Source organism: Lactuca saligna, chromosome 4, assembly GCF_052625555.1.
Source record: "Lactuca saligna cultivar CGN05327 chromosome 4, ASM5262555v1, whole genome shotgun sequence".
Taxonomy (NCBI): domain Eukaryota; kingdom Viridiplantae; phylum Streptophyta; class Magnoliopsida; order Asterales; family Asteraceae; genus Lactuca; species Lactuca saligna.
Window position 1 is genome coordinate 27,298,627 of NC_136420.1, and position 15,839 is coordinate 27,314,465.

The 15,839-nt window shown below is 35.1% G+C and overlaps 1 pseudogene; it reads right to left on the reverse strand.

Moving 5' to 3' along the window:
• Nucleotides 1–13,350: 13,350 nt before the first annotated feature.
• On the reverse strand, nucleotides 13,351–14,486 carry LOC145038374 (lignin-forming anionic peroxidase pseudogene; annotated as a pseudogene).
• Between the last annotated feature and the right edge of the window lie 1,353 nt (nucleotides 14,487–15,839).

Genomic DNA, 15,839 nt, shown 5'->3' on the forward strand with positions numbered 1-15,839 from the left:
GGAAATCGATATTAACATATTAATGGGTTTAAGAACATACCTTGATTGTTATAGAGTAATAACAATCCTAATTCCTCCTTGAATTGACTTTGGAATGCTTAGAGTCACAAGTGTCACTCCTCTAATGGCTTACAAACACCAAGAGCAAATGGAGAAGGTATAAAGAGAGAGGAGAGAGGTTAAAATTCGTCCATAGGACTCCTTGGGAAGGGATACACGAATTCATGAACCAAGGGGTGTTTATATAGGTGTAGAGATAGGGTTTCAGTAATTATCCTTATCTAGTTGCTTATCCACAAAGCAACCCATAAGATAATCCTTGAATCCTTATCATAGTCGAATTCTAAGGCCTTATCACCTCAAATTCGTTCACCCTATATTTAAGATAATCCTTACCTTATTTTGTAACTATCACATAATTACAAATCAGCCCCTCTAGTTTAATTAATTACACTTGATCATAAAATTAATTCCTAATTAATTATTGATCAATATTAATTAAACAAATATGATTTCTCCTTTAATATATTATTCTTATAACATATTAATAAATCATAATAACCTCTCTCTCTCTTTATTTATTTCTCCAATCAAGTTGCTTTGGTGAAGGCAACCCAAAATGACCATGCACCATCGGGTCAAGTACATACCAAAATAGTTATGGACTTAGACACTAATCCAACACTTGTAACACCCATAAATTTCATGCCAAATTTAAACTTTCAAAAAAATTTAAAATGTCAATAGTTATTACAAAAAGGTTTCTAAAGTAGTTTCATATCAGAGTTTCCAGAAATCATTATCATAAACCGAGGAAAGTGTACGGTCACGCCTTCGCCTTCCCGCGGTCATCTGCCAAACCTGAAACAATAACCGATAAATGTAAGCTCGAAGGCTTAGTGAGTTATCCCCAAAATACCAACCTCATATAACAATAATCATATCGTATCAACAAGTACAGAACAACCATGCATCTCGAGTCTACAGTGTGGCTGGTGCGCCCACACCGGGCCTTCAGTTCACCTGGTCCACTCCCTAAGTCTACAGTAAGTCTGGACCGCCCGCACCGGGCCTTCAGTTTATCTGGTAAACTCTCCAAGCCTCGATATGTCTGGACCACCCTCTCAGGCTTTCAGCCTATCCGGACCGCTCGATGGGCCTTCGATCTGACTATGTGCCCTTTCGGGTCTACAGTCTACCCGATCCGCCCTCGTAATGTTGGGTTACAACACAAAGCAGGACCCGTGTCAACCCAACCCCCATACCAAACAATCATGTGCACATAACAGATAATCACATAACATGACCATATATAACAAATCAATCTAACAAATCATATAGCATAGTAAGATCCTAACCAAGATACTGACCTAATCGGATCACTAACGTATTACCGCCCTAACTACCAGGACGCAGATCTAAAGGACCCAAAAGCATGCCTAACAATCACCAAAACACAATCCGAGAAAGGGTCGACCTTGGTGCCTTAGACCCTGTTGATATAGTGAGGATAACTCACCTTGCAATGCCGAACTGAAAAGATAAGATCAAATCCTCCGATCACTGCCACGAACTCCACCGCCTACACTTTAATGAAACCTTATCTATAAGTACCCAATTTACCAAATACCCTTTGAAGTGAAATTGGTCAACTCTTGGTCAAAGTCAAAGTCCTGGTCAAATTCAACCTTCCTGATTGACCTTACTTGCCGAGTCATCCCATTGAATCGACGAGTTCTTAAACTCAGAAAGCCCTCATATCACGACTCAACTCGCCGAGTCACCTCATGACTCGTCGAGTTCACAAACCCCGAGTCCTAGCTTGTCCAACTCACTGAGTCACCACTCAACTCACTGATCCTCATCGTAACCAGATGGGTTAGGGTTTGCGACCCGACTCGTCGAGTCCAAGAACAGACTCGTCGAGTTCACTTAAGTCATCCCCAATCAAACGATTTCAGTCCATCCCACTGCTTCCAACTCATAGATTTGGACTCCTAAGGCTAGTTTTACACGTAAAGTTTCCAACTTTACGTGTATGCAAGGTGGTATTTGCTCAATACTAACTAGAGAGAAGGTTCAAGACAAGAATGCTCACATACATGCTAAAAGGGCTGATACTTTTTGCCTCTATGGACAGAACCAAGTCTAGATCTGAAGTTGGAACCTCAGATCTAGATCCAAAACCCGAAATGGGTCCTAAACATGTTAAAATGGACCCAAACTCCATCCATGAGTAGATCTAGAAGAGGAGAGATGAAGATAACGACTTTCTACCTCCAAGATGTGCCCAAGTCGAAGTAGACTCTGGATCTATGCAAATTCCTTGATACTAGCCTCTTAATCTGCTAGGGTGCAAAGTCATGCTTGGATGTAATGTTTTAGGCTTTCCTCTTTGTATGTGTAAATGGGTTGAGTCTTTCCTTTAAATAGGAAGTGAGTGACTCCCATTATGAAAAGAGTCAATTTGTAGTGTTAGACTAGAGAGAGAATTTGTATACAAACCCATTTTGTATAATCTTTCTAGATCTAATAAGAGCTTACAAAGAATTATTTACTCCTTGTGTTCTTGAATTTGTATGATGAATCACTAGATCATTCTAATTCCGCACATGCCATCATAATCAACACCACTACAATTGGTATCAGAGCGGGTGTTCTTGAATCTCATCAAGAATTGATCCTTGATGGCTATTTTGATTTGGTGATTCTTTTTGTTCATTGATCTTCGTGTTTAGAGAGTGTTTTTGTGTTCTAGAAGTCGAGTTTTTCTTTGATTTGATCCATAATTCGACTTTCTCTTTCTAGAATACTTGTTTGTATCACTTTATCTCTCTAGAAAACCCATTCATAATCACTTTCTCTCTCTATAAAATTTCAAGTTCTTGTAATCATAGAGAAATGGATGATACATAGGAATGATTTTCAAAGTGAATGCTCATTTGAATATCTTCTTTATAGCTTAACTGTTGGATTGATAAGTGAATGTGATATTGTTGTAAATGGAGAAAAGAATGAAGTTGTAGAATTAATTAGTTGTCTAATTTTTCGAACCAAACATTTGTTTGATCGTTTGATTACAACATATCAAAAGAGACGAAGAAATAGAAGAGATGGAGAAGTCATAAAAGGAATTTCTCGTGCCGAATGCAAATATGGAAGCAATAAACTTGAATATTATGCAAATTGTCGTGAAGCTCGGGATGGTGTTCTTAGGGCTGGAAATTCTCGACACGACCCGCGACACGACACAAAATAAATGGGTTTGGGTTGAGTTTTTCAACCCGCCAACCCGCTAACCCGTCAACCCGCCAACCTGTTTATTAAATGGGTCATATATGGGTTTCTCAAAAAATAAATGGGTTGACCCGCCAACCCGTTTATATTCTTAATAAAAAAATTATTTTATTTTTAAATGTATTTATGTATCAAGTATAAATATTTAATAAGTACTATATAATATATACCATTGATTCATAGACAATTTGACTGTTTTGACATTTTGAGTCGTGGTGAATGGTCTAAGGTCGTAAGTCGTAACCTATAAGGCTAAGTCTGTAACATGTTTCTATGAATGTTTATAATTTTCATTTGGATGTTTAAGACTTAAATGTCTAAAATTCGGACCCACGAACCCAAATTTGACCCACAAACTAGCCAACCTATGAACCCGTATAGATAAATGGGTTGGCGGGTCATATATGGGTTTATGTTCCAAACCCGCCAACACGTGACCCGCCAACCCGTGACCTGTATATTCAAATGGGTCGTGTTTGGGTTGACATATTTTGACCCGCTAACCCGCCAACCCACGACACGCCAACCCGAACACGACACGATTGCCAGGCCTAGGTGTTCTTGATGATGATGATGTTCAAGAAAAAGGAGTTCAATGTGATGTTCTTGATGTTCAAGAAAAAAGAGTTCAAGTTGATTCTCAAGATGAAAAAGTTTTTTACTCAATTGGAGTTCAAACCGATGATATTTTGTGTTCTTGTGATTCGTTTGAAGGAATGATTCCTTATCGGAAGCCGGTGGTTCAAGAAATTCACAAATATCAAACTCCAAAAGATTTGATTCAAACTCAAAATGTTCATGTTGTCGAAAGTGGGTTTGTTCATGAAGTCAAGTCTTCAAGATGCAAAAAGATGAGAAAGAAAAAGAAGAAGAAGATGAATCGGAAGAACAAGTGGGTTTACTCACAAAAATCGTCATCTGTTGTGAAGCCAAAATCCGTGAAACAAATTTGGGTTCCAAAGCAACAATCTCCAAATGTTGCATTGAATTTGAAGTCAAAACCCAAATATGTTGGTGGTTCTTTTGAAGATGTTCTTGGATCGTTGAAGAACACGAAGAACGAGTTGTACATCTCGCATGGTGGGTGGTACAATGTTCGATTTGGAGATTTTCTCATTCCGACAAAAGAACCAAGATCTTCCAAATTTGATTCGTTCATTGAAAATGGATCTCGATTCGTGAAAAAGGTAACTCAAATTCTCAAATGGATTCCAAAACATCCATGATTTTGATTCGTATTTTGCGTTTTTCATTTTTGATCGATTTGACTCATTGGATCAAATCCGTTTCAATCCCATTGATGATCCAATAAATTTTTTGTTTAGATCAAGCCTAAACAAAATCAAAAATACATCTCGTTACTATTCATGTTGTTCGATTTCTAAGCCCAATCGTCAAAATGCTTTGATTAATTCTTTGAGCCCAAAACAAATTTGTTGTTACTATTCATGAAACTTGAGCCCACATTGATTCGTTACTGTTGATCAACCATATTGAAGCCCAAATTTTGACTTGTTAAAATTTCTAATCCAAATCCAAATTTAACATTGTTCTTCGTCGTCAGAATTTACGTCTTCTATTTGGTTGATTAAGATGATATTTGGTAGCGGTTTCAAGTTGTTACCTAATCATTGAGCTTATCCTGGTCTAATTTTTGTTCCTGACTTCACTGATTCGTACTCGTTGAGTTCACGATTTCTTGATTTTACTCATTCTCAAATCGCATTTTCTTTGATATTCATATGATCGATGTTTGTATTGTATAATGATTAATAATCGATCTTGTTTTTACATCAATTTGGCTTATTAGTCCAAGGTTGATTCCGATTGTTGATTGAATGTAATGAATCTGGGAATTTTCTTGGATATTTCGTGATTCTTGAGATGAAAGGTCAAGAACAGTTGAAGAAATGTTGAACAAGTTGAATATTTAGTAAACGGTGATAGATTCATGAATTTGTGGTTGAAAACGATTTTGGAATTGGGGCATAAGATCGATTTTGAAGTCGATTTTCGAAGGGTTGGTTAAGTGAAATCAGGAATCGATGGGTTTGTTGGAATTGATGATGTTTTGGTTTGAATGATAAAAACGAAGGATTGTTGGTAGATATGTGAAGTCACTGATGTTGATGATTAACCGGAAGGAATCGAAGGGTATAATGGTGATTTTGATTTGAAGAATGTTTGGGATTAATACGAAGGGTTAAGCATCGATTTGGGAACAAAGACTGTAAGAACAGATGATCGACTGGAAAAATGAAGGGTATAAGTGAATTGGGAAAAACGAAGAGTCTCTAATTGAACGAAGGGGTACAAAATTTCAGGTGTTATTGTTTTGGAACGAAGGGTGTTTGTGATGAATTTTCGAAGGGATGCTTACAATGGTTTACAGTTGAATAGTTTGATAACGAAGGGTTGCTTTACGAAGGGTCGATTAAAAAAAAAAAAAAAAAAAAAAAAAAAACAAAACAAAACAAAAAAACTCTTCGTATGACTGGCCTTGTATAAATGGTGAAGAATCTTCGTGCTTCGAATCTTCAATGCTTCGAAAGAATTGAGCAAAACACAAAGTTTCGAAGACAGTCCCTGAACCTTCGATTTGTTGACACTTCGAAAATTAACACAAGTTTCAAATGTTTGACACTTTTCACCCGATTTCGAAATTTTTTTTGGAGCTTCGAATTTTTGGAACAACTCTTCGTATGTTTGAACACAAAGAGCAGAAATTCGAAGATGGTCCTTGATACTTCGAATTTTTGGCAGTTTTCACCCAAATTCGAAAAAGGTCTATTTTTTGCTGAAAATTGAAGATTGTGCATTTCTGGACCCTACAGTTTGTGCAAATTGACGCTTTCTACCCAGATTTGGAAAAGGGGGAGAGTTTTGCATATTTGGCTGTTTTGGATGCAACGGGTCCCTGCAAGTTTCAGAAAATGACAATTTCTACCCGGATTTTGAAAAATCTTGCAACTTTCACCCAAAAAGTCAAAATTTTTCATAAATTGAAAATTTTTTGTGGCTTTTTCGTGATTGTTTTTCCGTGCAAGATTTTTGGTGATTCATTTTTGGTACACATCAAGGGGGAGTATCGTGAAGATTATTCCTCGGGCGCTTCTCATCCTTAGTGGGTTTTATAATCATTTTTTGATTATAAAAAGGGGGAGAATGATGGGTATTCGAAGCTTCTCGGGTTTGTCGAATATTCATTCGCGGATTTGAAGATCGGTGTTACTTCGAGGGGGAGTTTGGCCTTGATCGCGCTAGCTCGTTGGAGATTAAAGCCGGACATCCAATCCTAACTTTGAGGGGGAGAATGTTAGGGTGCAAAGTCATGTTTGGATGTAATGTTTTAGGCTTTCCTCTTTGTATGTGTAAATGGGTTGAGTCTTTCCTATAAATAGGAAGTGAGTGACTCCCATTATGAAAAGAGTCAATTTGGAGTGTTAGACTAGAGAGAGAATTTGTATACAAACCCATTTTGTATAATCTTTCTAGATCTAATAAGAGCTTACAAAGAATTATTTACTCCTTGTGTTCTTGAATTTGTATGATGAATCACTAGATCATTCTAATTCCGCACATGCCATCATAATCAACACCACTACATAATCTACAAACCTCATTTACTAGAATCACCTTCCAAAGCGTCAAAACTCTCTCCAATGGCTCACACACGAGATTAGGGTTTCCTGACTCTCAAGGGTTAACAAAGAGGTTGGGGTGAGGACTTAAGGTCCTTTAAATAGGGTGCAAACCCGAAAATTAGGGTTTTCTCTTTCCAGCACTGACTCGTCGAGTCCAGCCGCCGACTTGACGAGTCGGGTCACTTAACACGTGCCCACCACCCGCTCCGACTCGACGAGTTAAGAAACCTACTCGTCGAGTCTACTCCTTTAATTACACATAGCACCCCCGAACTTATCTTTCTGCACTTGGGATGTTATAAATATACTTGCAGCTCAAGTAAATTCCCAAAATTTCATTTTTCTTTGTTGGAGCAAAACTACACAAGAGGGCTACATCTTTCTAATCTCTTACGTTCACATTCAATAGAATAGCATACAATATATATATATATATATATATATATATATATATATATATATATATATATATATATATATATATATATATATATATATATAGGATTGAAAATCCACGTCTGCCTAGTCAACAACAAGAAAACAAGAACTAACCCCTATCTGCTAATAAACGTGGCCACATGGCTCTTACTTATTCAAACTCTACAAGGGGTAAAATACTCCTAAGGATAATCATGCGATTGACTGAATTTTGATTAACACGAACATTCTTCTCCTGTTCTTGTTCTTGCCCTGTTCCTCTTTCATTCGATTTTATCCCTTTTGTGATTCCTCTTTTCTGGTGCTTTGTTTGTATGATATTCTCAGAGAATCAAAAGAATTGATTATCAAATAACACTTTTGTCTGGTTAAAGGTTTTTCATTCTTTCGAATCAAGTGACTTAATTTTGCATAATATCATTGTTAAATAACCAAGCAAGTTGGATTACAACAGAGGGACTTTTGAACTCTATTGACTGTTTTTTCTTTGGTTTTGAGTTTCGATCGATTTGATGGAAGATGAAGATACGTCAAAATTATTTTTTTGTAAAAGCTAAGGTCCTAGTAACAAGAAAGTAGAAATTAGCGACAATGATTTTGGGAGAAATGTTACTGGTGTGTACTTTGTTAACCTCACATAATTATCGTCGTAATCAGAACATGAAAACATGATTTTGATTTTTACTAATGTGTATTAGACTATTAGGTAACATGATTGAGGAATATCAGATGGGGAAGAAGATGAATAGTATCGTGTTAAGGACCACTAGTACAAACCGTATTTAATTGTGTGATTGGTAAATTTTTTTAAGGCGGTGATAGCATAAAACGACATCATTAAACTATTTTCACATTAATAAACTATAAAATCGCACCATCAAATATATTTATTGATGCGGATTCTATAAAAATGAATTAAAAACCATTTATTAGTGCGGTTTACTTCAAAAACGCATTATTAAAGATTCAGTTCCCTCCTAATATTTTGTTCATGGCAGTATTTCTCCCTTCCAATTTTTTCATTCCCCGCTCACGTCTTTCCTCACAATATTTTGTTCTTAATCTCTCACCCAAAGGGCAGAAGACAAAGACACAGCAGATCCTCACGACCTCCAGCTTCTAGCAACTTTCTCCTCCTTCTCTGGTACAAAATCTGAAAACCCCAGCGTCGATTTTTCTGATATTCTATTCTTAAATAGTAAAATGTTTTGAATTTTCGTTTCTTCACTAATTCCAGCTTTGTTTGTCATATACACGTCTCAAAGACCCTTCCCTTGTAGGCTTTCTTCTCTTTCCAGCGTATTACATCGGCGATCTCATCGATTTCTATATCGGCGCGGTAAGGTAGCCTCCACTCCGGCACAACAACCCCTTCGAACGATGAATTTTCATCAAGTCTAAAATTATTGTGTTTAAGTGATTCAAAGAACGATAAGTAATAAAAAGTCTTTTTTTTCTGTCCTTTAATTATATGTACTAGTATGTAGTGTATGATTGTGTGGATGTGATTGCTTCGCAAGATCTAATCGATCAGTGTTGGTAGAAATTTTTAACAGGTAAAAATGAGATAGGGTGTTAGGGTTTATCGAATGCACTCTACATGTTTGTTTAAATTCCTAAGGCATCTTCGAACAACAACAAGCAGGTAACTTCTATTAGCTTTGGCCTTCTACGTCTCTTGATGCCTTTTTCCACTAAAACAGCTCCCTTTTTTATGTAAGGTGCCAGAAGATGTTGTGACAACAGGTGGCTAGAATTCTCATCTTTGTATAATCATATGTTCAATTAAACACGCCATGAATGAAGAAAAGTCAAAACACCATGAAAGGAGAAAAGTCAAAAGAGATGGAAGCTGTCACAACATATGGATGTTTCAATCCTTAAGGTTTGCATTTGAGTTACTTTCTTAGGTTATATTCGTTTATTATCTATAAAGTTAAAATGTAATTTGCAAACACCTGTGAAATCAAAGTTTTGGAAATCTAGCAAATGGTTCTTTTTTTTTTTAATGATTTAATAGTATGATGTGTAGTCACTATATCAATTTGAAAATAGATAAAATGATGAGAAAGTTAGAAAAGAAGCAATAATAGCTCTGCAAACTTGTATTCAACAAAATATTTTAGCTGCATATTTACTACTTTTGATGAGGATGAGGAAGGCAATTTGTATCTTTTGAACAGACAAAGGATTGGGAGAATAATTTGTAACACCCGTAGATCCGAGATAGTAAATTTAGAGATAATAGGGGTCGAAAATGACTTTTCAGCAAAATATTATTTGGAATAAATTATCTTAACCAAGTTGTAGTATATGTTACAAGGTTTCCGTACATATAAACAACGTTAAAATCCGAGTTATAACTAAGAAGTTATGACCCGTCGAAGTTTCGCGATGGAACCGGCACGGCACCGAGAAGCGTAAATATTGATTTTACGATGGAGAACTTTTTAGCCTTAGTGATCTAAATGAAAGTCGTATAATATGTTAAACCGAGAAAATCCATAAAAAGAACGCCCGAATCGGACTTCGTATGAAAAAGTTATGATTTTTCTAAGATTCGGCTTAGTAGTGCGCGACCCGAAACTCGAATTTTAGTTCGAGCGGTTTTTGGCTTACGTGAATTAAATGAGAGTTGAAGATCTCATTAATACGAACTTAAAAGTAAAAAGACAGACGAAAACAGAGTCCGTATGAAGGAGTTACGAATTCTTCGCGGTCATTTAACAATCTAAACACCTCGTACTGTTAAATTTAAAATCGGTCGAGAATTAGCCAATGGAGTCAAAATGAAACTTGTAGATATTATTTTTACCTACGCGTGGATATAAAGAACGTCAAAAATGGAGGTCGTATGTGAAAGTTACGGATTTTAGAAGTCGGAAGTGGACTGTGCGAAAATGGGTGATGTGGCACAATCTTGGCCATTGCTTTCTCCCCAAGTCTTGACACTAGATGGTGACATGTGATACCAAGTTCAACCATTTTCACCCTATAAATAGAACCTCTCCCACCCTCATCTTCTTCACACCTTTCTCATTCTTTCTTCTCTTTACTCTCTCTAGAACCTCTCTCTAGCCCCGAAAAGCCTATGGAACCTCCTTAGCACGAGTCAGAAGCCCCTAAGTGCTCGACGGCTCCGAGAAGAAGAGCTTTTCCGCACGGGAATGCTGCTCCAAGCAAAGCCTGGTTTTCTATAAAACCCGTTGTAAGTGAGCTACGCCTACGCTATTTTTAATATAGTTTTTATTTAATTATATTAACGTTATTAACAACATATAATAAGTAATTGGGCTATTATTATGGGTTATATAAGTATTATTTAACTTTTATATAATAGTAATAACAGCTATACTATTAATTAGTCTCGGTGAATAATAGACTAAACTCTAGTGGTAATAATACTAGGTTTCGTCGAAGGAATTTTTTTTTTCAAGAAGTGAAGCGTTGTCTGAGTTCGGAATCACCACCTTTTCAAGTGAGTGCATAGTTACTTTCATCTTACACATAGATATGAAGTATTTTATATAAACTACGTGCTATGTGTGCATATTATCTGTATACTTGCTGTTTATGTTGGATGAACGTTTTCTATACATGTTTTAGATGATTTAAACTGTATACGTATTTTATATACACGAATATGTTGGTTATGATACGGGTAGATGAATGATGAGAGATAAAAGATGATGTGAGTAAACATTGGCAGCTATAGACTTAGTGCCTAACTAATAAACATCGGCAGCTATGGACTTAGTGCCTATTGGACAGACACCGGTAGCTATGAATTTAGTACCTGTTAAGGAATTGGTAGCTATGGACTTAGTACCTATTAGATAAACACTGGTAGCTATGGATTTAGTACCCGATGAATAGACTATAGCAACTATGGAATTAGTGCTTTGTGAACGAACATTGGCAGCTATGGATTTAGTGCCAGTCCTATAACCCTGGAAGTAAGGGACTTCGGAATAAACGAATGTAGAATAGATGACTCTTAGGATAAATCCTTAAGAGTAAAGAAGATAATGTGGATGGGTAATTGGGTTGATTGTTTGATTGTTTAAACATAATAATTATATTATTGTGGGTTGAAAACCCTATGTACTCACCAGGTTTCCCAACCTGACCCACTCAGTTTATTTATATCACAGGTGTTGATATGAAGTCACATTGCACTGAGAGATTAAAGAGATGTAGATCACTAGTGTAAATAAATGTAAGTTCTGTTTATGCTTATGTTCATGTATTGACGATGATATCCCAAACGTTTTAAAATGAATAAAATACGTTTCTACGAAAATGTTTTAATAAAGTATTTATTGTGTTTTTCTGGGAACGAATTCCACAACATTTTTATTAAAAGAAGAACTCTGATTTTTTTAAAGCATAAACAAAATCGGTCTTTTCTGACCGTGAAAATGGGGATGTCACATAATTTGTGTCCAAGCTCATTGCCTTCGGTTTGTGTCCAATCTCTCTGCCTTTGGTCTTGTGAAAAAGAGAATAGTTTTGACATAGGGAAGTAAACTGTTCTGAAACCTGCCCGAATCGAATCTGAACCAAAAACGAAAATGATGGATTGGGAGATTCGGTAACTTGACCGAATACCACTAATTAATCGGTTCTGGTTCGGTTCCGTTTCACAAATGTTTGTTATACCTTGATAATATAAATTAATTCCATGAATTTCCTTGCATCGTTTTGTGTTCCTTTAACGGGCTTAATGTTCAACAGCTAGAATCAAGCTAAATTAAACTAACCCCATTGGAACAAGACTACAAGAGTTGCAAGGAGTTAGAGCTCAAATGATTATATCTTTCTTTGTTTTCTAGAATTAAATGCAACTTATTTGTTAAATACATTGAATCGTGCTCACCGCATGTATTATGACATTATATCTTTTAAGATTCATGGGTTGATTTTTGTTTTGTTTCTGTGCTATATTTTAAAGGGGTTTATGTTAACGGTTGAAAAAACTTTCAGATCTTTCAATAGTTTATCTTGGAAATGTTCCAGTACATTTAGGTAGGGTTATTTGTTTATTTAAGGATGCGGTTCTTTCTCTATTTAAAGGAGCGGTTCTAATTTAATGATGCGGTTGTAATTTGCTTTTATGGAAGAAGCAGTTTGTTTTTTTAGGGTTGTTCTGGCATTTTTAGGGCAGTTTGAAAACCGCACTATTAACTAAGGGGATTTTTAAGGCGATATTTTTTGGTGCGGTTCAATAACCACATCAATTAATTATTTTATACGCATCAACAAAAACTTTTTTTACTACTGGACAAACATCTGATGTGGTAAAGGAGTAACCGGATGACCAATTCATTTTGCCCAAAAGGACCTAATCAAACCGACAAAATGTAATCCGTTCTCTTATAAAGCAACAAAATAAATTAAGTGGTTAAATGGGTAAACCATATAAAGTTTATAGCATATATATATATATATATATATATATATATATATATATATATATATATATATATATATATATATATATATATATATATATATATATAGTTTCAAAACAGAAATGACCAATATTAAACGAAATTAAAAACAATGATTTTAATATGAAACAAAGAAAGTTAAGTATCAAAATTAAAAACTAAAAAATAAAAACTTAATGCAAAACTTGAAAAAGTGAAAACTCATGGTTTTAATTAATAACAGAGTTAAAAAAAAAACATTTTTTTTAAAAACATATTTGTTTTATACGATTTACCTTTCTCTTTCTTCTAAAAAAACCTCATAACCAATTGCCAATGATTTATTCAACATTGCCGGTTAATTATCCTTTTAAATTTGTGGTCGAAAGAATTTCCAATGTTTGTTGTTTGTATCTACAATTGAAAATAAGTATTCGAGACTTTAAGGTTTTTATTTGTATTGATCGTGTAACATTTTAATAACTAAAAATCTCCTTAATTAAAGGTGGTGATAAAAAAATAAATATTAATTACCGGCCTGTTACCCCTCCGAATAGTCGAAAGTAGGGTTATAAGATTTTACACTTTAATGAATAAAATATAAACGAAAAAAAGATGTGATGACAAATATCATTTTCTAGAAATCAAAGAATGGAACTCAAATCAATTCTCCCCCGATATGACGAACAGTAGCAAGGCACTAGGAAACAGCACCACAAATCCTCCTTATCACTCCTGCTTCACCCGTTAATGGCCTGATCTCACTCATCTTCACCATGGCTGCTGCAAAATCCGACTTGAACTTGGAAGGATTGTTGCTATATTCCGAAACAATGCTATCTGTGGATCCACCGCTGTAAAGCACCTGATCCGATTCAAGAAGACCCTTCTTTTGTATCAGATTCTTGAAGTAGTTGTAATCAAACGAATTGGGAGTCACCAAATCTAGTGGTGCAAGATTTTCGTTTCCATCGTTTATAGGGCAACGACGTCTACGTGTGCTAGCAAATCCAGCATCAATGTCTGATCCATTGCTGTATATTCTGTCACGAAACAAGAAGCATTGAGCTTGTCCAATTGTATGAGCTCCTGATAAAGCAACCATGTCCCTGGCGTTAAGTCCGTTATCTTTAAAGGTGGAAATAAGTGAATCAAGAGGAGCTTTAAAACTAGGAAGACTGGTCTCTGCTAGAACAAGGCTAGCGGTAGTGGAATCTCTTCTTCCAAGCTTCACCGACCACGACGGACCACCAACCATTTCTGACGCATCACGGGCAGCCACCGTGAGTATGTCTGCACAAGATACAACACCGGGACATAGTTTCTCAACCTTCGACTTGGCAGCGTCAATCACTTCGTAGCCTCTTACAGAACCCTTATTTGGCAACGCATTCCTTTCCCCTACTATCGAAGGCCCATCCTCTAACAAGATTGATGCGTCGCAACCCTGAACGAAGCAGTCATGGAAATGGAGGCGAAGGAGGGAAGCTGCCATGCGACGTTCGCGAGAGATGGCTGTCCTGATGGTGGTCCTTATTGTACTGAGTGCATTGGGACATGTAGCTTTATAGAAGTTAGAAGACAACTGTGCATTGCAGGGTGTATTATTAGTAACTGAGAGAAAGAGTAGAAAGAAGATGGTTGTAGAAATATGTCGGGGAGCCATTGATGAAAAATGAGATTGAGAGATGAATTGAAATAAAAGGGATGTCGCAGAGATTTATAGTGTTGTGCTAAACCGCGTAACTTGTGTTTGTTTGCTAAACGATAGATGCATAGAGAGCAGTGAGCAGATCTTGACTTGTTCACCTTATAGTGGATGCATATATTTATTTTTGTTCGTGAACGTGCTTAGTAATAATCGACATTTAAATAACCACTAGGTTGAAGTATTTGAATGCATATGGGTTGTAAATATAACACCTAATTAATGTCAACCAGAGCCTCTTTGACGTTTCCCATTATCCATATTTGCTTGGTTAATTTTGTTGAGGGCATGAATCTTATCCACTTATAATTTTTCTATATAATATATTAAGCTTCTAATTAATGTATATTTTATTCTTTTTTTATCATATATCATCATATTATATCTTTTAATTAATACATGTCATTTGTAAAGCTATTAAGTATCAATTTTAAATTTCAAATTTTAAATTTACCACTATAATTATATTAAATTAATAAGATTAGAATAAAAATTAAAGTAAACTTAATAAAAATTATAAAATGATATAATTTCAAATATTTATTTAAATCAATGATTTAAATTTATATAACTAAAAAAATCTTTTAATTAATAATTTATTTAAAATAATTAATTAATAATTTTTAGTTTTTACTTTAAAAGTTTAATTAATTGTATAACCGTGGTTCAAACGATTTATAAACTAGTAATAAAATATACAAATAGAGTATTTTTTTCTACAAATGTCCTCCATAGCTCTTGTTAAAATCTTGTTCTAGCCCAATGATTTCTATGCTTTTTTGCCATTCTATTCCTACATGACTTAATTAAATATAAATGTTTAAAAATTTAAGAATTTTGGATTTTTGAGAAAATAAGAAAATAATGAATTATCAAAATTGTTTTTTTTTATTTTTTAAATTTAAACAAAAAAAAAACTAATGAGCTTTCATTTAGAAATTTGTAAGTAAAAAAGGTAATCCCAATGATTTCTATGCTTTTTTGCTATTCTAGGGTTTTAGTTGAATTGCGAACTAATTTCTAGGAAAAACGATGAACTAATTTCTCCAATACATAAAAAACTTAACTTGCTACCAATCTTGATGATTAAATGTTTTGGTTTGGGTTTCTTTTAATTACTTGTAACTAAGATAACAAGTTCTTAGTTCTTCTTCATTTATTTCCTCTGGATTTGGGAATTCATTATACTTTAAAACATTTACGAAATGATATTAGCACATCTGTGCTTGAACATCTTCTAACGCATTGTGCTTCCCAAACCTATTTGTCATCTTACAAATTTGTTGCATGTAGGGTTTTAATACGTTTAGATAATCTCTA